At 39.7% G+C, this 27,554-nt stretch overlaps 1 long non-coding RNA gene across 1 annotated transcript in view; it reads left to right on the plus strand.

The window, feature by feature from the left end:
* Window positions 1-27,554, plus strand: part of LOC133282396 (uncharacterized) — a 120,504-nt gene that overhangs the window by 24,871 nt on the left and 68,079 nt on the right. The window contains exon 3 of the long non-coding RNA XR_009747641.1: window positions 8,719-8,791. This is a non-coding gene — a long non-coding RNA (uncharacterized LOC133282396). The remainder of the gene's footprint in view (window positions 1-8,718; window positions 8,792-27,554) is intronic.

The following is a 27,554-nucleotide window of genomic DNA, read 5'->3' on the forward strand; positions in this document are numbered from 1 at the left end:
AAGTCTTCTGTCTTTGTTTAATATATCAGAAATGCTGTTCTTCCATAACCTGAGCAGCAGCTCTGTATTAGAATTTTTAATACAGAGTAGGGAATATACCTAGGAGCAGGTATATTCCTAATATGGGAATGAGCAGTTGTGCTCCCATTTCATGAACTTTCAAAAGGATACTGTGGATAGAATCATTGAAATATGGTGGGCAGTACCACAAGAATAACTTCTGACCCACACCTCACTCTGTAAGAAGTCATTAATGTGTACAGGAAAAGTAGACACCCCAGACAAAATCTATCTTGTGGACTTTACCTACTTCATCCCAGCAGGAAAACACAGTACAGATAGAAGAAGAGTCATTGCAATGCTGCAGAGGTTGAAGCCAAGAAGCCAGGACTGTTGGATGGATCTAGTTGAACAGCTCTTGGACAGCTTTGGAAACTCTTAATCTTAGTTTCCAACACCAAACCAAATTTAGGTCAGCCTGATGCGCCCACTTCTTCTCAATGGGTCTGTGTGAGGAATTCTGTCTGGGTAGACATGCCTCCCAACCTAGATAATTAATTGCATTCATTTATTTTAATTTAATTAAAACAGGAATAATTTTACATCACAAATTAGTTGTCGCTATTTTAAGTGTTCGCATCTAAGTCAGCTGGAAAGATCAAATAGACTTGCTCATTTCCCTCTTTGCTTGTAGTTGTTTTTCAGTCTGCTTCCTGTTCATATTCTTATGCGTGATATGCTTTTCTTTCTATTTAAATTCTACTGTATGTTTTCAACAATATTATTCAGACTGTTTCTAATCCTGCAAGTTTCTTTTGTGCCATTTGTGGTCTGCTGGACTTACTTGTCTCTTTCATAATTATTTGGAGCCTTTATCATGCATTGGTAACTTCAAATGTGCAATCGGGTTCACTTTTCTGGTTAAGATTTATTTATTTGGGAGATGTCTGATCTATAGTGTGCAATTTATAGCCCCCAAACCCATCTTGTAAGTATATACAGATAGCAGGTGATTAAATTTGGAGAACTGCTACATCATTGTTTTGGGAATTAATAGGGAGCCTGGGACTCATTTAAGCCAGTCCTTGAAAGCCTTTGTTCTAGCAAATAAAAAAAGGTGATCCTGCTTCAAATAACTTCTCAGTCTACTCTCAGCCATTTCTTTCCATACTTTGACCAAAAAGAGTCCAAACTTTGCAAGTATACTTAGCTTATCCTTGCATATTTGTGCATAGGTAACAAAAAGCTCATTCCTAACCTGGCTGCATCTTTTGGTCTATTACTTTGCTATATAAAGTGCTGAACATATTTCAGGCTCACAAATATAATCATAAAGGCCTCGTGGTCTTTCCATGACTGTGTATTAGATGGCTCTTCCCACAGTTAACAATAAGAATTAACTCATCAAAAGATACCAAGAGAAAGTTATTTGCATAAGGGGTGAATCAGGTAAGCTTGTACTTTTAGAAGAAAAGTATTAGCTCATGTATTTTGACAAACAGGGTAAAACTATTATCCCATTATACCCAGTCTCAAATAGCCTACACAATTTCAGGTACTCTGTGACAGCGCTGCATGTACTTTTAAAATCTATTTATAAGCAGCTTACTCCCTTTTGCTTTAATTATTTCACAGTCTGAAAAATGCTACTGTCTTTATATAGAATCTCTTATAATATGATCAGAAAAATCCTTAGAGTTCTAGGGCTGGAGTTTTTTAACCACTTGAATTAAAATGTTGTTTTCTTTCCATAGACCTCTTCACCAGAATAATAAAAATGCACACAAAAGCTTCCCTGCTTTATAGGTTATGAAAGCAATTTTTACAGAACTGTATGAGCTTTCATCTCAATTAAATTTTGTAGGACTTTTCTATAAGGACAGAGTGTCTGTAAAATATTATGTTACCAAAAAAGGAGATTTTCTGCTTGAACTGTTTTCTGTCAGAGCTAGTTCAGATAGATTGGGCAATGAAATGATCTATTGTAAATTACTAGTTTTGCGTATATTTCTTTCTGACTTCTTAGCTGGTCCTGCCCATCTCTAATGGGCAATGGCATTGAGAGCTGTGCACTTGCCTCTGGGTCTGTCATGAGGTTTGGCTGGAGCTGGACCTTCTGACAATTGGCACAGCACACTTTCACACGCTGTAAAAGTAATTTCTTGTGCTAATCCCTTGTGGCATTTACATATTACACAAGACCCTCTTTATAGAAGAAAACGCCAACATTTTCCCATGACCATAGTCTACGTACGGTAACTGTGAACTGTTGGATCTGTGAGCTGCATCTCAGGATACTTTGTCCTCCAGAAAAAGACCTGATACAGCAGTATGCCTTGCATCAGAGAGGAAGGTTATGGTGTAGTTAAAACATTAGTTCTAGACTCAAGGGGTTCAATTTAAAATTTATGCTTATCTACTGACTGCTGTGTGACTAGTTGTTAGGGCACAAACTTGTAATAGGTCCTCTTGTGATAGACACAAAATTCAAGAGCTTAGGAATGACTGTTCTAGCTTGGTCTAAAGGTTCATTGAGCCCTCTATCCAGGTGGTTACAAGCAGATGCAGAGGGAAGACTAAAAATAAGGAAAGAAATATACTTCTTCAAGGTACTCTCCCAATTTCCAACATTTCGTAAATACGATGTGTGTGTTTTTTCCATTTGATAACCCAAAATGTCTGTCCCCTCATGGTTCTTGAATAGGTTCCCTGTCAGCCCCTGCAAACTTTTTCTATTCGCAATATCCTTTTGCAGGGAATTCTGCAGTGAACAGAGCTGTCATCTGTTATTTTTCCTAAGTCTTGCAAGTTTCATTTTGTGTTCCTTTGCTCTCAGGCTGGAAGACGTAACATACAGTCAAATTTTATCTGTCTTTTTGAGGGCACTCTTTAGTTTCCTTATCTCTGTCATGTATCAGGCTGCCCAGCTTTCCCTTCAATTGCATATCGTGGTGGCCCTAATGCCTTCTCACTAGTGGGAACCTTGACAGAAGATTTTGCATCAAGCTTGTGTTTTTGTGTGTGCATGTGCAGATATATATTTAGATAGAAAAGATATTTTTAAATATATTTTATATATAAAATGCAATGAAGGTTTAAGAAAGCAGTACTGTACGAAACAAGAATAGCACTGAATATTTATTACAAAGTTAATGTGAAGATGAGACTGTTATTTATTGGAAAACAGGAAAAAAAAGTGATCTTTACTTTCTAAAGGACCTTGTAACGTTCTCCCGTGGAACCCCCTTTTACCTGAATGTCTACATGCCTATTTCTGCGGGAGCTGGAGATGCAGCAAAATGCCTGCTGAGGGAAACTGCACAACCAAACAAATACCCCAAAAGTCTGTAACATATTTATTGAACTCGTCTTTCAACATAGATGGTATACTTTGTTCAATCTTGTTGGGAAAAAGGAAGGCTGAGTCTCACTGCTGCGCCGTTGAGGTGGGGTGTCAGGATCTTCTGACTTTCTCCTACATGCTGCTTGTACACTCAGCTTGAGTGCATCGTGTCGATCTCGATGACTTTGGGGATAGCTGGGGAAATGCCCACTGAGGGTTTCTGTGCAAGACACAGTAGACTTGTGATGCTGGATGTGGTGCTAGTAATTGCATATTGTGCTGTGTAAAAGGCAAGCAGAACTAAAAAGTTACAGAGACTCTGAAGATGAGGTTTCTTTCCCACTGACCCCAAGGCAGAAGCCACGCTGATCTCTCAGTTTGGTTCATCCTTCTTACCCTTGTCTGAGCTGTTGAACCTATCGTTTTTGCAATGCGCACAGGGCACATAAAGTGTGAGCAGATCATGAATTTACAGATGGTATACATAAGGACATTATGGTGTTCTTTGCTAGGAGCTGTGGCAATTCTTAATATTATTATTGGTTTTTTTCCTAAACTGTTTTTCATGTTTAGGAGGTACAGTCCACAGTATTGGCAGCCCCAACAGAAAAGCTAGACTGAGTGTGGGCAATAGGATAGAGTATAAGCCATTGCAATCTAATGGAGCAAATGAATGACTGCTCTTTAATCAATTACTTTTTGACAGATAATTTTGCTTAGATCTCTAATGAATTAATAAAATTTAATAAAAGTATTTTTGTAGGTAGATTTAGCTCGGAAGAGGTTCTGTGCATGAAAGGAACTGGTAAGAGGACGAGAAAACGTATAGTGGTGAAGCAGATGGAAATGGGGCTGATGTAGACTAATGGAAAGAGTGAAGGTCATGTAAGTATTAGAGTAAGTCCCAGGTCAGCAGCCAATGGAGAAAGTCCTGTCACAGCTTGAGAAAATCTTCTGAATATCCCATGCCTTGGTTACTTATGCCGTTGCTTGTACAGGCTGAAAGAGTTTCTTTTTGTGTTTGTTTCCTCAGCATACATTCCAAAACACTTGGGCAGGTTTGAAAGATGGAGCTCAACTGCTCATTTCAGCACCAGGGGATAAGTGGGGAGCAGAGGTGCTTGAGTAGAGTCTGCTTTTGCCTGCCTTCCACGTGTATTTATACAGCCTTCTCTGCCTTGGCTGGTTCTGAAGCTGTTATTCTCTGGAACTGCAGAAGGCATCCCCTCTCTGTTGCATGAGTCTTGCTTATTTACCATCAATATGTAAGGTTCTCCTCTGCTAAAATAGAATGGAAGTAATAAGAGAAGGGTTGCCGTGTCCTTTAACTGTACCTCTTCCAGGAGTTCTTTTTCTTTTTTTCTTAATCTTTTTAATTTATTAGCCCGCTTTTTTCCTCATAATCTAATTACCACTATCTTAGTCAGTTGTTGATTCAGGAGTGCAGCCATGCTAAATTTGTGTTCTCTTTTTTCCTCTGTAGAGATAGGATGAATACTTGTCTGTATTTTCTCCATAAGATGATAGATGAATAAATTACTAGGTGCTTAAATATTTTGATAACATGGCACCAGATGAGCAAAAAAGCTAGTGTGATTATTTTCTTTGTCTCCTTTTTTCTTAAGCTCTCATTTTTTACCTTTGTTTTCTACTCATGCACCAAGAATTATGTATCTATAGGTTGCCTAAACCTGATGTGGTGATCCTTGGAAATGAGGTTGTATCTGGTCAGATGAATATTTCTCATCTACTTCGGTGACAAGTTTCTGAGCTTGCTTCAAACCAACTTTATTGTCCACTGAAAAAACAGCTTTGCTTGAGATGTGGGTGAGGAATGTTCATGCAGTCTGCTCTGATGGAGAGGCTATAAATTTTCAGCAGAGGAACAGTAACAAACTAAAGAAGTTCTAGTTAATGATGTACGTGTCTGTCCATGTCTTCAGACACTGCTAAATGCTTATGGTTCATCTATGCACAAATGCACAGAGTTGCTTCACGGCAGTGTTCTTGTACTCCCTGTTCATGGCAATCCTCTTCTTAGGAGCCTTGAGCAGAAAAGCATTAAGAGAGTGAGATGCTGACTTTGACTGATCCTTCTGAGCTGTTTTTGATCAAACACAATCTTAAGCCCACAGCCAGGAGTCTTTTTCAAAACACAGTGATCTCTCTTAGAAGTAAAGATCCTCTGCACTAAACTGGAGATCTGTCTTCTAGTAAAAAAATTACTGTGGCAATTTTACCTCTCCCTTCCAATCTTATCCTTAGTTGGAGTAGGAAAGGTTTCAGCTAAAAGAACACAACCTTTCACAATGCTTAACTGAAAGTAGATAAAAATACATGCCTGTGTGTTTTTTATCTCCTTCTGCTTCAGTTCAACAATAACCCAGCATATGACTCCCTTAGTTGGCAGACTGCTTACAAGAAGTCTGCCATTTCTATTGCTGACATATCTCTTGCTTTTTACTCCTCCAGACTGTGTAGCATATTTAATTAAATTTTGAAACTTTGGTATGAAGTTTAGAGAAAAATAAAGATAATATTCACAGGGAGAAAAAGGAATTCTTTTAAAGTCAGCTTCATTAACTATCGGGCTATTAGAGTGAGGGTCACTTTGCCCAGACTGAAATAACTGGATCTCCCTAATTGCATTTTATTTGAATTATTTCTTTATTTCAAACATGTTATGCTTGTTAGCAATTTAATATGACTGGAAGCACAAATTAATTATACCTGGTAGCTAATCGTAGGAAAGTTACAGTGATCAATGTTTATGCTGATATTTTTTTTTTTAATATCTACCTTTAGCTTACCTACTTGGATCAGTTCCCTCCCAATCATAAATAAATATTTGCTGCTTATATGTTCCCATGCAAATTGGATTAATTTTAGCATATTCATGGAAGGAGGACATCTCTGCCTACCTTCAATATTAAGCTAGCTGAACAAGCAAAGGCTGGGTTTTTTTTCCCCCTGCTTAAGTACTATATGAACTAGACAGACAGAAAATTCAGCACAAGTTTGCTTATCCCAAATGGTTTGGGGGCATCCAGCGTGTTTGGAGAGATGGAGGTAAAGGCAATCAAAGAATTGACCTGGAAAGCAACTGTTCCTGGGGCCCTAACCTTGAAGAATTTCAGTTAAGCACTGCTCAGCTAAATGGGATGGTAATTGGATAAACAGGGTGGTAAAAATTTGGGGTTGAATATGGGCAGAATTCAGCATATGCCTATATGTTTTTCTCTTTATATTTATAGCATCTCATGCAACCTTTGTGTCCTCTTGGACACTGCTCAACTGCATTTCAGTCTGTGGTGTAAATGTGCCACATCTTTAGCACCACAGACTCTCCATTCTTTCTTTTTCATTGGCTACCGTTTCAGGTGGGGTACAAGGAAATGTTCCAAGGGCAGAGGGGTTCTACCTTTCCTCTATGTCACCAGCATTTTGTGTAATGCTCAGCCCCTGCTCAGTGACTTTGAGAATATGGGGAACTGATCCTGACTCCCTTCTTGTAGGCAAGTGGTAGCTTTTTCATAGTGTTACATCCCAGTAATGCCCCCCCAGTCATATCCTTTTCAGAGGGTTGCTTCTCCTTTCCCAGCTCTCCTAACAATAGGGGCAGGTCATCCCTTACTGGGAACTGCACAGTTGAGAAATTCTTGTCTTTGCATTTGTCAGCTGAACTGAATTGTGGAACAAGCCTTGAAGTGGAAAGTTCTTTTAGTCAGATGTGGCTTTTGGCTTTTTTTGGCAGATTAATCGGTTGTAGGAATGCCGTTCATTTTGAGACAGCAAGATGCTGAGGGCTTGTGCATTGTTCTTGTGCCATAATACAGTATCAGGAACAAGCTGGAGACAAAGGCACAGGGGCAGGCAGTGCTAGAGTGTGAGGGCCAGTAGCCAGCTCTGTAAACTCTGTTATGGAGACTCATTATTTATATAGCAGACTGGGAAAGGCATCCTCATGCAATATTTGGGTGCTCAGCACTTACTTCATGGCAGTGTGCGTAGGAATTTTAGGGGTCCAACTCTGAGCATCAGGATTTGAAAACCTCAGCCAGAATGCTGAAAACACCTGAGAAAATACCAGGATTTTGTGTCATCATTCTGACTTACCTTTTCAATGGTTAAGGCAGCTGGATACATACTGTATTTATTTGCTTCCTGGTGTCTTGGTGTATGCAAGACCTTTAGGCCAATGGAAGAAATAAAAGAAACAGATTCAGGTTTTGGTTTTGAGTCCCTTAGACTGGATCTTTGACACCACAACTAAAGTTCAGCCCTTTCTCCTTCTGTGGAGAGTGCTGCTGGAGGTCCTAGAGGATAGGAAGATAACAGACTGACTAACGTAAAGCTCACAAAGAAACAGTTATCATAACTTCCAGCCTCCTCAAACCCCAGAACAGCAAATCTGACATCCCTATGAGAGCATGTGCACACACACATACATGGTCTGTGCCTGTGCAGCTTCTCTAGTGTGCCCTGCATGCGCTCCAGGAGGCTTGAGAGCCTCCTGTGATGTCTGTGCTTCTGAACTCCTGGGATGTGTCAGAGGCTTGTGTGATATGGAGTCGATTTTTGCATGGTTGGTGGCCATTTGTCTGAGATTTCCAGATGTTCCAGCTGCTAATTGTCTGGAAATCTGGTGGAATACTGCCCAAAGCATTGAGTTGGCAGGCTTGAAATGTCTTTTACATGTCTAATTAATGTAGTGTGCATGTAAAATGTCTTCTGTGAAAAGAAGACCCGGAAAGAAAAGTACGAGTCATTAACAAAGGCAAATAAATTAGAACTTCAGTTCATTGTGTGTCTTGCAGACCTTCAATTTATATTTCTTACATCAGTGCTATTATTCTACCAACATGCAATGATAAATATTCATGAAGTGTGTGTACTTATATTTCCATGACATGTTCTGTGATGTTTTTATTTTTTTTGTGTGTGTTTCAAATTCAGCTGTTGCCTTGACACCATAGCATTCCTTGTACTTTTGGAGACATTTAAACTTTATCTTGTGAAGCCTTGTGCCCACTTATTCATATGAGGTAGAATATGCTGAGAAAATCTATCACACCCAAACACCAGAGACGAGTTTATGGATTTCTTCCAAAGCTGTTTTTCCTAGGAGAAGTTTTTCATTCAGATGCTAAGGGTATGGCATTATATCTGTGTACTATTTAAAAAGGATTACTTGAAGCACTCTCTCTGTACTTCTTTTGTAGCTATCTGCCTAATGAAGTTCTGCAACTTTGCATTTTGAGGCCCATAGTAACTGGAATAGTTATTCTGTGCATTTCCTTTCTGCTCTACGCTAGTTAAGATGTTTAGTGGTGACCCAAAGGAGCACAGTAGATTCTCACAGATGACCTTTGCAGGTGACATAGGACTGGAAGAACTAAGGATTATGAAGAGGCCTGTGATATAGACCTTTCAGCTTGAATTGATAAGGTAAGGGAAATTTAATTATTTAAAAGTTTATGCAAACAATATAGGATTGAACATGAGGGGAAAAATATTAAGGCGATGGTGACAGAATGGGAGACTGTGCCTGAGAAGCAGTGAGCTTGGAACATGGTGGAATTTTTATAAGTAAACAGCAGAAAACAAATACACAGTGTAACACCATCTGTTTGACTTAAAGACATCCTTTTAAAATGTTAACCATTGTTGGAGATATGAGCAAGAAAACTTAAAATACAAACAGAGACTGTGATAGCAAATATAAGTGGGAATTCTCTGTGGTAAGGACTAAGTGTCACTTTCTGCCATCAGCAACTCAAAGAAACTGATGATAAGCTGCAGACAACTCAGGGAAAAGATGTGATTGCCCAAAGAGAAAAAGTCCTGTAGGGTGTGTAGGAACTTTGAAACACACTCTCTCTAGTTTTCCTAAAGGAAAATTATATGGATTATCTTGGTCAGTCTGCCAGGACCGAATGTAGTACAAAGTCTAGAAACAGACTCCGCTGTTTGGTAAAGGATCTAATTGCTGGAACGTGAAGCAAATCACATTTTAACTATGGGAAAAAATAAGTATTTAACAGAGAGACTAATTAAACATTAGAACATGTATTCTTAATTAAGAATACATCTATGGACTGCAATTTCTTTAAAAAATAATAATAATAATAATTTAGCACCATTCCCTTGGTAGCAAAACTAGTGCATGAGAAAGGGGACCCATTTCAATTTTACAACAGGGCTTGTTCGGCTGAGCTACTTCAGTTTGATCAAAATTACATTAAATAAGGGGATTTTGTTGTATTAATTTCTCAAAGCTTTCTACTGTCTTAAAAAATTCCTGTAGCTATTTAATGAATTCATGTTGTTTGATATCTGTAGTTTGTGGCTTCAGCACCATGAAGTATTGAACTATGACAGGGTTTCAGTCAAAATCCTACCACAAAGTTTGGGTCTGGTGTGTTCTGTGTGTGCCTCTTTGTGGTCACTATTTCCCACTGAATCTTCAGCCAGAAGGAAAGATTATTGCTGATGTCTTTTGTTGATAGGCCATTATGAGATTCTGACATTTAGAAAAGAGAAAAAATGAACTAAAAAATCCTACCATACACTAATCTGAAAGTACTTCTTTGTATTCTGAAGTAGCTGTATTTATGGGATATGTTTAGTAAGGCCACATTCATAATATTGTTTTGGGAGGTCAAGAAAGAGTAATCTAGAGATGTGGGAAGCAAAGTTTAGAAGAAATGGGATTTTGTTTTGAGTGTAGTTAACATTGTTTGCATGATAAAGATGACAAATAGAGAACGCAGAATAATTGGATAGAAGGTTAAAATCTCACTTTGCGAATAAACTTCTCAAACATCTCTCTCTATAAAAGCTATCACTTTTAAATTGAAATGTGTATTTTAAACCGTAGCTTTTCCTAATGCTCAGTCATGACAATTACTTCAGCAGTCTGCATATAGGAACAAATTGTACCTTGTCTTTTAGATGACTATAAAAATGTGCTGGAAAAGGGCTGTGAACATAAGGAAGAACTATGTTTTCTGTACTTTAATCTTTTTTATTCTTAGAATTTATAAGCAATCAAATGCTTTTTCTATTATGTTGGCTTTGACAATTCAGTCTGGGTCTGAAATTCAAAGAGTCTTGTCTTTTAGCCCTGCCTTATTCTCCTGTTACTCTTTTGCCCAAATGGGGGAGGAAGCGGTAAAAAAGTTGATTTTGTTAAAAAATGCCTTTTAAAGTTCTTCTATGTAATACCAATTGTCACAGATTAAAAATAGCTGTACTTCACATGTTTGCAGGAGAAAAAGGCTGGGCTGACTTTAGATTCTGTGATCCCTTGCATGGATTAGCAGAAATTCACTGGTGTTACGACTGATACTAGATGTGGGCATCCCCTGCTGGTGCAGCTGGCAGTTATCAGTATTTTTTTGCATGGTGAACTGTTGCTATTAACAGTCTGCTTTTGTCTTCCATTTTATTGGACTGTATCATTTTCCAGCATTGTAAAGCGGATATGCATTGGGATGCTCTCAGGTCCAGAGGGCTGTGGGGTGAGCATCCACAATGGGAGTCTTGCTGTCACCCTGGGAGCTGTTCTCGAGGTCAATTCTGTGACCACAAGGGTTAGAAGGTAGTTGCAGTTGTTCTAGAGTGAACAAGCAAATGTCTTGTAACTGAGAGACTCTGAGGAGGAGTTGAAAGAAGACTTCAAGTATCACAACATAACAAGCAGGTTGACCATGCTGTTTGCTCTCAGTATAGAAACTGCCTGAATCTGGGAATGACTGTGATGCCTGTTAAAAAAAAAAAAAAAAAGGAAAAAAGGCTGCTCAGCTCAGCCTTTCTCAGGCTGAGGTAAAAATGGTATTTCCCTCCACTTGTCATCTTTTGTCTGTGTATGTGGGTGATTGCATTATATGGTCATTCTTGCTCCCCCCATTTTGGCAGGTTGCTGAATGTGTTTTGCTCCTCAGTGACAATGTTTGTGCTCTCGGAGCTGGCTGTGCATTAGTCCTCGTCACGAAGGAGGGGATGGCTTAATTCCACCACCAAGGGGCAGGGGATAGTGTGCCTCTGACTTTAGCTCGGTGTTTTTGTTAAAATGGTGAATGTATGCTTTCCCATTGATATACCTGCCCATCAGTTGGGATTCATCAGGTCTGGACTTGACGCATTGTTCTATCAACAATATAGTCAATTCAGTAGCTAATGCACACTTCAGGTGAAAGCTGAAAATACACATCTCTGCCAGATGCAGTATACGTTTTAGTGCTCTGCCAGCTATGCAGGGACCATACTTCTGAGTATTCAAGTCAGGAGCTGTAGGAGTTACCACAGTATTTTTCAATGCTAAAGGTCAGGTCTTTTAATCTTACATGATAATAAAACCGTGTTTGCCCTGGTGAGAACAAAGGGACATAATTTTGCCCCAGTAAATGAGCTTTTAAACAGGTAGAGTTCAACTCGTTGGCACCTAAATGCACAACAAGAAATGAAATTAAAATTTTAATATGTACTGTTGAGTCAACATGAATGAAGAAAACAAAAGCAGGCAAAAATTAACTATCAAATGGGAGGTACTTAAGGCTAGACATATATGATGTTTCAAAGCATGAATTGTAATATGTGTTTAAAATATGACTGTTCCTTTCTTCTCAGCATGTGGGTTAGACTTTGAGTATGGAACGAGAATTTAGCTTTTTTCAGAAGCTGCATTCCTAACAAATGATTCTTAAAATGAAACTGTTTAATGAAACTGCTTTTTAACTGCTGTACGAAACCATGCATTATTAACAGATGGCCATGCATAATACAATATAACACTCTGCAAGGTAACAATTGTTCTGCTAGCTCATTCTTACACGGGTTTGAACTTCACCACTTTTACTTTAAAACATAACAGGCTAGGCATTGTCTTTGCTGGAGATCAGCAACCAGACTAAAGCACAGCTCTACTGGCACAGCCTCAGGGCTGGGAAGTTCAGGGTGTTTTGCAGTAAGCAGGTGGGCGAGCAAGGCGTACACTGCAGGGCAGAACGCACAGCTGTAAGATGTGGAATTCCCCTCAAAAGGATCGGCATGTCTTTGAAAATTAATTCGGCACTGAAATAAAATAGATTTCTGATGCAGGGGAAGAAAATGGGGTTTGATTAGTTTCAAATTAACTCCTTCTGTGTTTGTTTTGTCTTCATCTCCATCCCTTTCCCCGTTTTCACCAAAAGATGTTTTGTAAGAGAGAATACAGGGGATGTTTTAATCTTTAAAAGGCAGTACTTGATTGTTGCAATAAACTCTTCAGTACATCCTGCTTCCCTGTAAGCATGGAGCATGCTGGTAGCTAATGCATCTGAAACATTAGATTCTGGGAAGACTTTGTTTCCTCAGCATCTATTAGGAAACGCATTCACTGATTATTTTCTCCTTAGAATGCTTGCAATAGAGTTCTATGACTAATTATTTTTCATTGTCTATTTTTGTGGATGGTGACAACACAGTGCACGGATCTGGGGGAATGGCTGCAATCCACTTAATGCGTCAGTACTCTAAAGGGACTTAGAGGTTTGCAGAATTTCTCACTATATAAATGCTACACAGTATTCTTATTTAATTCACTGGCTGCATGAATGAAGATCCCGAGATTTTAAGGTTTTAATGCCAGATTTCTTTCCTTATATTCTTCCGTTTATCACTATCAATGGTTCAAGTATCAGTTAAGACCTGAGCAGATGCCCTATTCAATTTTTTGGGGAAGTGCCATAGCTTTCTACCCTCAGAAACTACAGGAGATGGTAGCTAGTGATGATAGGCCATGCAGAAACTAATCAGCTGCCAAGCACTTCCAGAAATTCTTGTTTTGTTTTGCAACACCAGAGATTTCCTGCTCTTGCTGATCAATGTGAATAGTTTCATGGCAGTGAAAGTCAGCCAAAAAATATTTCTCTTTTGCATCTGATAAAGATTTTATTGCCATATCAAGCTCCAAATAAAACTCCTACTCTTCAAGCAATTCCTGAAAAACACAAATTAATTTGGGTTTGAATAATACCCTCAACCTGTTAAAGCTGCCAACTGAAAAAGGAACAGATAATTAGGAGATGACAACAGACAGCACAAAGCCAACAGAGTTAAAACTGGAACACAGCTAGACAGCAACTCTGGCCATTTAATCCATTAACAGCCTCCTATAATTATGTTTTGCTTTTTGCATTAAACTGGTATAAGCCCAAAAATACATTACTGAAGTTTTAATCTCCAGCAAAAGAAGTCTCCTCCTGCCTAACAGCACGCAGCACACACACAAATGTGACTTCAATTAGCACTACCGTAAATTTTAATTTAACACTTGGTAGGAGCATTGAGCAATGTATGCAAGAAATAGGGGTTGGTTCTCCATTAAAGACATTCTATACAATTACCCCACTGATCCATTGATCCCTTGATTCATATTTGTGGGGTGAATAGGTGGGGGAGGACTTAGGAATTTATGGCTCATGAAAAATGCCAGAAGATGTTTCTCCCTGCCCCCAAAATTTTCTGCATCTTTATCTGTAGCCATGGTTGGGATGTTATCAAGTTGTCACTGCCACTTGTGAGGTGCCTGGGGAATAAGCTGTCCTCTTTAGCCTGGGATGTTGCAACCGGCAGCACAGCAACCCTCATGCTTCCTAGCCAAGCCCATTATCCACTGCAAGTGGAAAGCACCTACAACAGGCCGAACATCTTCTTTGCACTTGCTGCTATTTACTGCCCTTGAAGTTAGATTTTGTCCTGTGGCCATCTGTCTTCTCTAAGCATGACTGGGAAGATGCCGGGACACTGAAGCATTCTCATTCCATTTTACACAAGAGCCTGCAAACCTGTCGACAGCCCAACAGGTTAAGAGTTAACAGCAGCATGCGTTTCAGTGTTGCACAGTAGCATGTTTTCTGGTTGTTATCGTTCAAAGATGGCTTGCAGTCTCCAGTATCCAGCTCTGTCATGGTACACTTGGTTCTCTTTCTTTGCAAGATTATCTTGTGTGCTCACAGGTTTAGTTCTGCCAGCCACCTGTGATTTGGGTTTAGCATGTTAGAGCACCAAGAACTTGTTCATTGTTGTTTAAAGTTATTCCCTGGTGGCAGTGCTTATTTGTGTTTAAACTGCAGATGCCTGTGTTTATAAAATTTACATTGTTTAAATGTCACTATTATTTGTTTTTAAAAATTTCTTTTAGGTTTGACAGAGTGTATCCTGTGATTTATGGTACAGCCCTGTGATGTGCCATTTTAGTGAGGATCTTGAAACAGGGCCCTGTGGTTTCTTTTCCCCCTTTGCTGTTTGTTCTGCTCTTTAATTACATTCATATCAGCTACTTTGAAGTTAATGAGACTGCTGGGATATGTAAAAGAGAATCCTGTATTGATTTCACTCCTAATATCTTATCTTTGCATCTTTCTCTTCCTGCATGTAATGTGTTCTGAGTCACAGTTGCTGACATGTTGTGATGGGTGCAATAGCTTTGGCCTGACAGGGAGCTTTATCGTACAATCCAAAAGTAAGAGGAAATAGATAAACACAAAATGCCATTATGCCTTCTCATGTGCTCATTAAGCCTGGCACGTAAGGAGTATAATTTCTTAAAGATGCTGTGCTCCATACACATCCTAGGTTATAACCTTTTTTCCCTGTTTCTTTGTAAACATCGCTTCTCCTGACTTCCTGTCTCCCTCCTGTACTCAGAAAATAGAAAAAGAGTGGTACAGAACATGGCAGGTGCTAATCATGAGGTTGGGATATACATCAGCCTATGCTAAGATTCAAGGCCAAGTTACTACTTGAGTTTAGGTACGGTGCAAGCAAAATGTTTAATTGTCCTTTTGCCCATTGGCGAGAGCTGGGTTGTTTGATGCAGTCAGAAGACGATAGAAGATGGTCTGTTAGTGTGAAGGGCACAAGTCTTCCAACACCAACTGCTCACATAATCATTTTGATACCTGGAAAAGAATTTTGTAAGTGAAGCTAAGCCATCAGGTTTCATCTGGTTTTGGGGGTTTTTGATGTTTGTTTTTTTTTTGTTTGGTTGGTTTTCTTTTGTTTGTGTTTTTGTTTTTGCTTTTGCTTTTCAGCCGAATAATCACTTTGTGGTTTTGGAGCTGTTTCCAAACATGAACCCTCTGCATAAGCTCAGGTTCCCCTGTTCTACTGCCAGGTGGAAATCCCTGCAGAAATATTATTCAGTAACTTTTACTCTCTTCCAGCTGCTTTTCCTTGTTTTTTTTTGGCAACCCAGAAATGCCGGGAACCAGGAGCTTGGCAGATATCCGTTCCACTCCACAACCTGATTGACCCACTGGAGTCAGTGAAAACTAGTCATGTATTTTTAAATGGAAGTCTTAGTATCCTGCCTTTCAATTTTACAAAGCTATTACCCATGTACACTCACTCAAAAAGACTGTTCTGTTACATTTTGGGTTTCTCCCATTTACAATTAAAACTGTGATTTACACTTGTGATACCAGACCATTTGGAGTTTGTGAGAAGCCTGTGCTGGCAGCAAAGCTTCCTAGTGTGCAGCTTGGTTTCAGTTTGCATGGCTTTGCCAAATTTACCCAAAACTGATTAAAACATAACTCAGGCAACAGAATTTCATCCTGTTTCCCACCATAAGGTTGAATTTGGATAGGAAATAAAATCAGTAGTCTCTTTTGTTAGTGCTGTGTCTGAAATGTGTGATAACACCTGAGGCCGTTTTACTCCTGATATTTTGCCCATTTCACCACAAGGCTTATACTACCTTCATAGTGGATTAGCCTGCCTTGCCTGTATTAGAAGACTCTTGACCTGACGTAATTGTTTTATTAGAATATAGCATGAGAGTTAAAAGGCAGCAATAAGGTTTACAAAATTTACTCCTCACTGTTGAACTGCTGCCCAGTTGCCAGACCCCAGTATAGCAGCGTATGAGCAGAGTCAAGAGGTGCCAGGACTGTGTGGGTGTCTTTAACAATATCCCCTTAAGTTCTTGATGCAGTAAAAGATTTAAGCACACTCTCAACCTGAACAGCCAAGGATTTTTTGTTTTATTTTAATGGAGTTGCTTTCCTCTAATGCACATATATGTGGAAATGCTTTGCAATATTGGCATCTAAAAAAGCTAAGTCCCCAAAAGTATATTTTACCTGAGGTTTGAAAGAATGTAAATGTAATGGTCAAGTTTCTTGAATCTTCCCGTGGCATTTTCAGCTTTACTTTTTTGTCTCTGCTGCACTGAAAATCTCTGTTGTAGTTCAGGATGGTACATCAAAATCACCTGTGGATGAGGATGACCTACTTAATAGTGAATGCCAAGAGGCAGTATGTTCACAATCGGGTTCAAAATTAAATGTTCGAAATTCATGCTGGTCTTAGCATGAATGTGTAGTTTGGCTTCTGATTACATCTGGAAGAACTATTGAAGTACTTAGACCAGACTGCCTTATGATTTAAGAGATGTGTTTTAAGTTCTCTGTCCATAGTCAGCTCCAGGAGCGATGCTACTAGTTAATCGTACCCAAACTTCTTCCTCTCACATGAGGATATTGCATCCACCTACCCTGGGTGCCTGAGTTTCTGAGCTACAACTCGAAGGAAGAATCTACTGACTTGCAGCTGGGTCTGGTAATGGCCATGAGTTTCCGTTGCTGCCAATTAACCAAGCACAATGTGGCTGCTGCCTTTGGGGTTAGGCTCTGGGCATCTTTTGGTGAGAAAGGGAAGGAAATAATAGAGTGGGATGGCAAAAGGGAAGACGAGAAGCAAGCAGAGAGAAACTTGAGAAACAAAAGAGAAATGTCCTCACACCACATGCCTTGTGGAAACTCCCAGTGTTCATGCATTGTTCATCTGCATTAGTCTGTCCACAGAGCATTTGCTTTGAGTTCGTGTCTAACGGGCACTGTCAGTCTTGCTGTGACCCCATCAATTCACATGAAACAGAGTTGGAAGGGCTTTCCAAAGGTTGGTAAAAGCAAGCTCATGTGTTGTCCTTTTATCACCATTTATTAGTCACTTCTTTTCTCTGTGCTGTCTTCCTCCAGCAAAATGAAGCAGCTTCAAATCCCAGAAAAGGCAGTATGAGTTGGAAACCAGGGTAAGAATCTCCATATTGCAATCTGTCAATGGTCCACAGCCCAAAACATTCCACACACTGAATACTGTGTATTTAGTGTAAGCTGTACGATAAATCTAATGTATAAGACCAGACTGTAAGTGAGGACAAATATTTTCCATCCTTTGTTCTCTGACCAGGAAAATCCCTTGAAAAGTCACTTCACTGTGCTTTCTGTCTCACTTTCTCCCCTGCAAAATGATGTTTGCCCATCTTTGAGTTGTCTGGGTAAAAAACTGTATCGAGTCTTAAGTGACTTTTATTACGTATATACACACTCGCCACATGTATTTGGCTAATATAATGTTTTAACTATTTCCTTTACTGCAAATTTCTGTGACTCCATTGTAATTGCTAAAACTCTATATTTTCTTATTCACCAAAATAAATCTACTCTTCACAGTTTTGTGTAAAAATAAACTCTATTCATCCATTTATATTTTATTTAAAATAAGATTATGACTACTACAATTCTATTTGTAAAGAGTGTCTTACCATATCCTTTTAGAAAGAGCTTATCTAATCTATTGATCTTTTCTTAAAGTCAAGCCTTTCCTATATCATTTTGCAGTAAAAATATTTTAATATAGAAGTGAAATTCCCTAAGTACAAAGTGTTGTTTTAGTCTGTAAAATTATGTTGTCAAACAATGACAGAATAAAATTTCCCCAGATAGAAATGCTGCAATGGCCCAATTTATTTCTATTCTAAAATATGGATTTTATGTATCATTAATCATGTTTTTGTTATGAAATGGCAGGAAGCTGGCCTAAAAGTCTAAAATAAAATATACTTTATTGTCACAGGGAAATCTACTCACCACCTGAACTGCTTAGGATTTTGATTCCTATATGATGAATACAAGACACTTCAGGCAAGAAAAATTATGACATAGTTGGCTGAAGTCCCATCTCCAGAAGGAGAAACTTCTTAGACTGACACATTAGTCTCACATAATTTATGTTATGGGAGAAATAAAATAACTGACCCCCCCTCTGATTACTCCACCCAGAAGCAAGGTTTAAGCAGGCATGTTCTTTGAATTAAACCCAAATTCTTCCCTGACATCTTCAGCAAATTCAGAAAACCGTGTTCTGGAAGGTACACAAAGGGCAATTGCTGCAGTTAAGCCTAAGCTGTAGGACCCGAGAATGCTTCACAGAGTCATAGATTTGCTTCTGCTCCTCCAACTATGTCTTAGAGATTTACAAGCCTCCTACTCTTCTAGTTTCTGAGTGCCTACCAGTCTCTATTTGTAGTTACAGCACTTCCATGTAGTAGAAGAGGATTATTTCTCAGATGGAGAATGTCAGGATAGAATAATGAAGTAACTTGTTAGAGAGACAGAACTGAACCTATATCTCAAGCACTAGACTCTTTCCTTTTGGCAGCAGCTGTTCTGGTTTATGCAGAGCTTGGGCTGTGTAAGACCAGCCTGCCAATGCACCGTGATGCAGATCATTTGTGTGCCAAGCCAGCTGGATGTGTCTGTGTGAAATGATATGCTTATCAACACTGGAGGTGGCAGGTAGGAGTGTAATACTCAAACTAACTAGGAATTGTGATGGTGGTTTAATGAAATGTTCCATTCTCATATGCTGTCTTTTGGGGATCACTTGGAAAATGTCAATGCTCAATCTTCTTCCCATTTCTGGTTCTCCTTGGACACAGAGAATACAAACTGAAGAAGAAGAAACATGAATATGAAACCACGAGGGTTGGGGAGCATATTTTGATAAGTGTGCTTTTCCTGATGTTAGGTCTTCAGTAAAGGCTGCATTTGGTTTTGTTCAAGACACAGACATTGGAGAAGACTGTTAAATATATTCCACTGGCCCTCCATATCCCCAAACTTGGATGCCAATGTCCCTCATACTTACGTAGTAGGGTATTTCCATGGCAATTGTGAAATAAGGCCTTAGCTAATCTGCTAGCTAATTTAAGAGACAATGAAGTTCATAGATTGCCTCAATATCCATTCAGATATAAAAAGAGATGGTGCTTTCAGTATATGTTGCTGCTTACAGCAGACACTGGCATTGAGTGGGAGGCCAGAATTGGCCCCCCAAAGCCTACTATTTGCCTGCTGCCAACATGGCAGTCTTGCTGTTGAATGTAGTCATTACAGCTTAAAAAGAAATTTCCATGTTCCTGCTTACTGGCCCCTGAAATATCAGCAGTTTATGGATGTCCAAAGTAAAGGTGTGACAAGCTTTGTCTTCAAAGTGGCAGGAAGCTGGCATTCTGCCTAACTTTCTCATTATTCCCAGCTTTTATGTGATAAAGAGGTTTATGATGTTTTTCTTTCATTTTTTTTTTTTTCAGTTGCTGCTTTTTGGTTGTTGTTTTTAGTGGATTTTATTTTATACATATATTTTTTAAAATTATTTAGTTTGTGCCCTTACCTGAAGTGTAATGCTTTGGGTTGGAGGATGGGAGGAGTTAATGAGATGGCTTTGGTATGCCACACTCTGGTAGCCCACACACCAGCTGTAAATTACTTGCTTGTCTTCAGCCTTCTCTAGCATGACCATGCCTGTGCAGCACAGGAGCGGTGGTGCTCAGCCACCCCCTGTTCCTGTATCCTCTCTCTGACATTGACTGCAATATGAAATTCAGAGGATGTTTCAAATTCTGAGAGTGTTTCAGCCACACCATCAGCTAATCCTAGAATTAGGATGAGTGTAGGATGAAGGAGGGGCCAAGGTCTTCTGGATCTGAGCCTGATGGGAGAAAGAGGAAAGGAGGAGGAGAATGGGCACAAGAGGGGCACTATTCTGACTAACAGGGGTTTTAACAGCTACTTTGGGAACCACCTGTGATTTTAACAGCCAGTTGCACTCAACTGTGCTGGACTGCCTCCAGAAAGCTTTGGCAAACACCTTTACAGGGACATTTATAGGATAACTAGACAGCAGAGATTTTTTTCCTAACCCCACAATTTTGAAGTTAGCTTATGCCCTAGAACTTGGAAGAGCTGAACTCCCTTCAAAGGCCTATTTATTGTAATAATGATATTTATTTTTTAACTCTTGCTGTTGTGATTCTTGTCAGCTGCAAAGTTCTCTGGTCATTTTTTGAAAAAGATGTTTAGCTCTTAGTCTCTTGGAGAATAAATATGGAAGATAGGAATTTGTGTTCCTTTAGGGATTCTATTGATGTGAAAGTTTCAAAAAATGAGGTTTATTTCACTTCAATGATTGGTCACAATCAGCCCTGCTTACCTCGTCTCTCATCTCCTTTCTACTTATTACAGTAATTTTATTTTCATAACATAACTCAAAAAGAAGGACTGTGAAAGGTATGAGCTAATGATCTGACCAGCCAGGTCTTCTGAACATTTGGTCTGTATTGTCATATAGTGCTAGTCTGGACAATACAGTAGCAGCTAGGGGTCCTATTATCCAATCCTACTGTTATTCCAGGAAAGTCTTACTGAAAGGTCCTCCACTATTGGGAAAAGACTCCTCTGATGTGGATTCTTTAGCATGTAGCATTATCTATTAAATTCTCATGTTCAAATACAGGTAAATGTTAATCCTGCCTTCAATTGCAAAATATGCTTCTGCTTGGTAACAATTATCAGAAACGTGAGCTAGCTAGAAATATAAGGAGCACAAAAAACTGTTTGTTGATTGACAGAGATCAGAGTTTCAGGAGTTATCCACATAGAGTGTGAATCTAGTTAAGTGCTGATCTGAACAAGAGAAAAGCAGAGCAGGTTTCAAGTCTTCTCTCCGGGATGTGAGGAATAGGGCATGTGGCTCTTGCAAAGTCATGTATACCTCACTCCTGGATGGAGAATGAGTAATGACGTGTAACAAGGCTGGGTGATATGTACTGAGATCTACCAGGGGAAGTTTGTCTTTTAAAAGAGAAAACATGCCAGCCTTGGTCAGATAATGCACATGTACTCTGCCAGTGTTTTTCTGCAGCATCTGTAACATGGAGTATGTTATTGTGGGTTGCTTTTTCATTCTTGGTGCTAATCAAGTCAATTATGTGCAATCCCCCAAAATAATGGGAGGTTTGCATTTGCGTTCTTGCTGTAGCTCAGTTTAAGGTGAGTTAGAGTCTTAACTCTTTTACTTGTTAGCCTCTCTGGACACATTAAAGTCTGGATGGAATTAGCACCCAGTACAAATATGACTGCTGTCTACGGCATCCTTCATACTGACTGCTTGAATGGAAGATCTTTGAGCTCTTCCTATTTGCCTTCCTGCAGTGCCTTTTTCTTCCTTTCTTCTGTGTAAAATTGGTGATGCATAGAGTGAAAACTACCAAGAGACCTCTTGTGAGCTTCATTAAGACTTAAAACTTCTTTGAGATTAGTTGAAAGTAGTCTGACCAATATGCTTCCCCTCCCCCTTCCCCCCCCCCCCCAAAAAAAAATACCCAACAAACCAGCATGAATTTTTATTAAATCATTCTGCATTCGTGCTTAGGCACCTGGGTTGTTCTGTATTCTTGTGTCTGTCAATTGGTATTTTATTTTGCTTTAAATTGATGAAAAGTAGTCTTATGTGTGGCAAAAAGATATAGAAATTTTATGTAGAGTAAAAGTAAATGTATGGATAGTAGGGAGAGACTCAAAGTGCAAACAACGCTGAGAGTTCTGTATGTGAACTTGTTTGCTGGGTTTTGAAGGACAAACTGCTACCTGCTCCTTCCAGAGGGGTCACAACTATTTCGTTCAAAAGTTCAATCTGAGTCATGCATCATCTGTACTTCCCTGCAAGTGAAAGGCCTAGGAGGAAAAAAATCTACATATAATATTGTTGGCACTTCTATAGCACCTTATTTCTTCAGAAGTTTTGTACAAGCATTAATTCATTAAGCTGATTGCTTTGCCAGGGTCACTTGACCCTTTGCTTTCAGTTCTGGAGCTAATGCTGTTACTGAATTGAACTGCCAAAGATTCAGACTCAAAACACTCCATGGAAATAAAATCCAGTGAACCATCAACCTGTTGGAGGAAGATGTAGATTGTGTAAGATTTAGGAGGTTATTAGAGCCACTGAAAACTGTACACAATTACTCTAACAAGTAAAAAATGGTAAAAGGATGACAGAATGGAAAATTATTTTCTATTTGCTCTCTGGGATGATACTAGTAAGTCTCTTTTGTTTTCATGATGTTTTGTTGGAAATTCTGCTCCAATGGCACAGCTGGCAACAGCTATCTGTAGTACGAAGTGTCTATTTTGGTGTGTTTAATCCTGTGGTGGCTTAAGTTAAAAACATTACACATTCAAAGTGTATTTTTTGCATGCAGGCTTTAAAGAGCAGTTAGCATCTCAGCAGAATGTCTTTCATTTATGTTATGTTATTGTTGTCCTCTGCGCTGGACAGACTGTATTGTACTAGATGTGCCCTGAATAAGAGCAAAAACATAGTCTATGCTCCAAACGCACTTATAAGAGCAAAAAACAATAGGCTGTGAAAAAGGAATAGTTGGTAGAGCAATAAACAAGCAATAAAACTGACAGGCAGAGGTCTTAGTATGGTAGCTGTCAAACCATTACTGCTTTGCTTACAGTGCTGTGATAACAATCTCAAAGCAGTCGTATCAGCTCCTTCCACAGACATACAGTGTTAGATCAAAAACTGATGTCAGGGTGCTACAGTTTTCTCTAGGAGTTTTGGACATGACTGTTTGTACCCTAAAAATACAGGCTCTGTTTGAACATCCTTGGTCTGTCTAAACCCATTGCAAACTTATTGGAGCAGGGGGAACAACAGTGGCTCCTTCGTGTATTGGCTGTGCTGACAAGAAAGAGGAGGAATTTGTGGTGCTGGCCTGTGTGGTTGGGGGCTAATTTGCTGATTAGTGACACTTTTACCAGCCTTGCCAGCACTCTGGATTGGGCTCTCCCTCTTCCTGGGGTCAGGAGGAGGCACGCTCTGATCTTGGAGCAACACTCCGGAAATGGCTTAGTGAAGGCAAAGAGGCCTCAATGAATTTCCATGTTAGAGAAGACTCTGAAATCAATACCCTGGCCCAAATGAATGGAGCTATTCATTTTAGTGGGGTGTGGGTGGAGAGAGGCTGGGATCTAAAAGACCTGCCAGATTTTGTAAAGGCCCTGCACTATTCCTGCAGTATGTGCCTAACAGCCCTGGCCAGCTTCTTCCATGACTGGGAGGTACTAGTGAAGCATCCTCCCTGACTTGTAGCTGCTCTCCCACTGCCACTCCAATTATAATGATACCTGCTTTTCCTCATAATCTCATCTGGAGCTGACTTTGCCTTCTTCACTGATATCCTGCCTGACCTCTTTGCCCCTTGTTTCCTTTCTATCGCCCCCTCACTTGACTTACAAGCCCAGAACAGCACTCCCACTCACTAGATGAGCCTTGCTCCTGTTTTCCCAAAACAGTGGTCCTCCTCTGATTTGTTTGAGCACTGCTTTCTCTCACACCTCTCTGTTTCTTTCAACAAAGCATATCTATCCTCTGCCCCTTGCCTCACCCTGCCCTCTTGAGACCTCCGATCCATTAATGTCTATCACTTTTTTGTCATTCTCTGCATCCTCTCCCTGCTGTCTGCTCTCTTAAGTGACCTTAGCTATTGCTTCCCTCCACTTCAGTCTTTCCTTGATCCTCAGCTCTTTCTTCACTGTCTCCTCAGAAAATCTGACCCATGAACCCACTCATCCCAGCTTCACAACAACAGCTATCACCACATTGTACTTGTCATCTTCCCTCTTCTGCTTCTTTCTCCCTGTGTGTACCCTGGCCTTCACTTAAATTCAGGAAACACTTTCCTTAAACTGACATGTCACTCATGTCTTACTCAGATTCTTTTCTGAAACCTTGTGTTTTGATACAAGCAACATTTAGGATAGAGAACACACACTGTTCTAATTGTCTTTGTATGTTTTATTCTTCCTTGTGCTTCATTCCCTGTCAATTATTTTGGTGTGTCCCTTCGTATTTGAGTAATATATTCTTGTTATAACACAGAAAGTAGCAGTACATGGATACATCTAGGCAAGAAAGCTGAACTCTTTTCAGCTTTTTTTGATGTCTGAACAGGAAGAAGATGCTATACTTTACTCTTCTAGGAAACAGTCTCCCCAGTTTGCTAATTTGTCTATCAGCCTCACCATATACAGCTGCTATCGGTGGGGATTGCACACTGATTTTCCTTTAAGTTCACCCCAAACTGTAATTTCCGCAAATACCTTATGTGCTCTGCACAGTTTTACTCAAACAATCCATTTAAAAGGCTCTACATTGTCTTTTTCGCGTTAGCAAGTTAGTTAATACTGCCAGCAGCTGATGATTCCTGAAGAGGGGAGGCACAGTAGGGGATTGCTGTCTATCATGTCTCCAATCAGTTACTGTTTTAATATCCTCAAGACATTACCAGATTTGCTAACAGTATTTAACAGTGAGTCCAGGAAACAAATGCAATTTTCTCTACTCATAATATGTTCATTCAGGAGTGCAGCAGGAGCCTGGAAAGGGTTAATGAGGGCTTGTCTACCTCTGAAAACTGTGGCTGCTGCCCAGACAGGGCAGGCCCCAGATGGGGCAACAGGCAGGAGGCAGGAGGGTGCTTCACACCTGTCCTGAGCTAGAGGGCAACCTGCTCAGGGAGGCCACCTCTTGTCCTCACCATGGAAAGCTTCAGACACTCCTGCCGTTCACTTTTTGTATTCAGCATTGCTTGTAGTTTATTTTTATTCTGTTGTAGTTGTCATGATTAAACTTCCTTACTGTAGAAACCCTTCTGATTTATTAACTTAGGATGAGTTTTGTAGCATCTCAAATAATTCTACCAGTCACTCAGAGTATCTATTCCTTTCTCCCTTCTCTGGGGTTTATACCAATTTCATTTCATTTACCTTTAAACAAATGTGTGTAGGATTTATACAAGTTTATACATTTATTTGGAACCTTGAGGTTTTTTACTGCTATTTCTGAGAAAGCTGACATTAAGTTTCAACCTGGAGCTGATTCAGGAGTTAATTCTTTTTTACTTTCTAAAAAGACCTGTCCAGAAATCCTTGCAGCAAAGGGACTGGAAGAACATTCATCCCATAGAGTCCTAGTAGCTGAACTTCGGTTACAGTATTTGCTAGGAACATTTAGCTGAGTTGGTATAAAAAAATAAATAATATTAAATTAATCATATTTTTGATGCAATCATAAATTTGAAAATAATTCTTGCTTTCTACTACTGAGGCTGGAAAAGCAAACAGCTAGAAATAATGCTGATTGCAAGGACTGTACAATAAGCTGTAAAGCTCCAGGAGGAAGTCTTGATTAAAGACACAGTTAAGCTCCAAGGGAAACGGAGACTTGAAAAAATCTTCGAAAACTTGTAATTTGAGAATGTTTGCCTTCATGAAAGGAAAGGAAGATGGATGATGCTTGAACTACGACTGAAATAAAGGTGCTTTTACCCTTTCCTTCTGATTGAAGCTTTCAGAATTTTCCTAAAATACTGTGATTGTGCTATAATATATATTTGCTTTTGCAACCTGACTAGTTTTAGGAGGTTCCCTGTCTTAGCTATAGAAGATTTGTGCTCAGTTTTTCATATCAAACTCCTGTATTATAAAGAAAAACAAAGCCAGAGCAAATCTTGCTAAAATCACTTAACCCAGGAATTGAGGAATCTCTCAAACTACTAAAATGTTTCAAACAAACTGAGAGAAATATTTTCCCCTTTCAAAAACACTCCTCATGAAGATGCTGGTCCAGCTCTTGCCTCTTTGAGCTTCATTCTACCCGTGGCTCTGTCTCTTACATCATTGCACCTGCTTTTCTTCTTGATGCCCAATAGCTTGAAGAGCTGGGAATATCTATAAGAGTACAGAAGATCATGGAAAGATCAAAACTCCATATCCAAATCTTGGCTACATCTGCTTCTCCATTTTATGCCTGGTATAAGGAAAGCCTCCTGAACAGCTTGGCCTTCCTTGCACCTGTCTGTGTGGTCCTGTAGGAGTCCTACCAGGGACTGCAGCCTCAAGTCTTCTGTCTCCTATATGAACTACGCCTATCTGTACCTCAGATGGTATTTTCCTGTTCTGATCTCTGCTCTATACTTTATGGTGTTTGCCATACATATGTACACATCACTAAAGAAAAATATCTGCAGTCGGTAAAGATATGATATCCCATTTCTGGTATCCCTGGCTGCTTCATGCTTGGAGGACCCTCCCTTTCCTCTCTGTAGACCTCCTCTCTGCCACCACTGCACCCAGCCAGGAGGGCAGTGAGGGCCTTCTGTAGGATGTGTCACAGTCCATACCATAGCAGTTTCTCTGAGTTTTTCTCTCCTCACTGCCATGAAAGCAGAGCACCTCCCACCTGCCAAGCAAGGGCATGGACCAGAAAATGCACTGGAGCAGTAAGGAAGCCCCTGTGCATTGACTGTAAGAAACAGAGACCACAACTCTCCAACCTCTGAATTAGTATTACAGAAATGCTGAAACACAAAATAAACCAAAAGACACCATGGCCTGGTACAAGTTCTGCTTTTTGTGTATTGCCTAGAGTGGGCATATTTGGAAATAGGGGGAAAAAGGAGTTATATCCAGGTTCCTGTAAGTGCAGCTTAACTGAAATATTCATAGTAGTCCAGACAATGATGATAATGCTTACACTTTGATCACCACCTTTTAATCTCTCCAATGATAAATTAAAAAGATTTGTCTTCATCTCCAGCTACTGGAGTTGGATCCAGTCTGGTGCCCAGATGACTTAGATCTGGAGTCCTGTCAACTTTAAGGAAGTTTGGCTCCAAGGATACTTTGCTGTAACAGTCTAGGGCTTGTTGTAGAAAAACAATGCAGACTTTGGATGCATTTCATTTTGATCTCTGGAGATCCAACAAAATAGTCGTAGCTGTGAATGTGGCTGGTTTGTAGGGAAATTGTCCCACATGCTGATCTTATGTCTGATGTCAAAGTCTACTCAGTAGCATTAAAGGGATATCTGCAAGGAAACAAGAAAGGAAGTAAATCTGAAAACAGCTCTGAAACTTGTACACAACATCTGAAAGGATTTTGGTCCCCTTACAAATTGCTGACAGTTTTGTCACTGCAGTCTGTGTGACAGCAATCAGAAACATTGGAGGAAAGCAAAAATCTAAGAC

This window comes from Pezoporus flaviventris, unplaced genomic scaffold, assembly GCF_033815535.1.
Source record: "Pezoporus flaviventris isolate CSIRO_AGI_PZ_B2104156 unplaced genomic scaffold, CSIRO_AGI_Pfla_v1 ptg000002l, whole genome shotgun sequence".
NCBI lineage: Eukaryota > Metazoa > Chordata > Aves > Psittaciformes > Psittacidae > Pezoporus > Pezoporus flaviventris.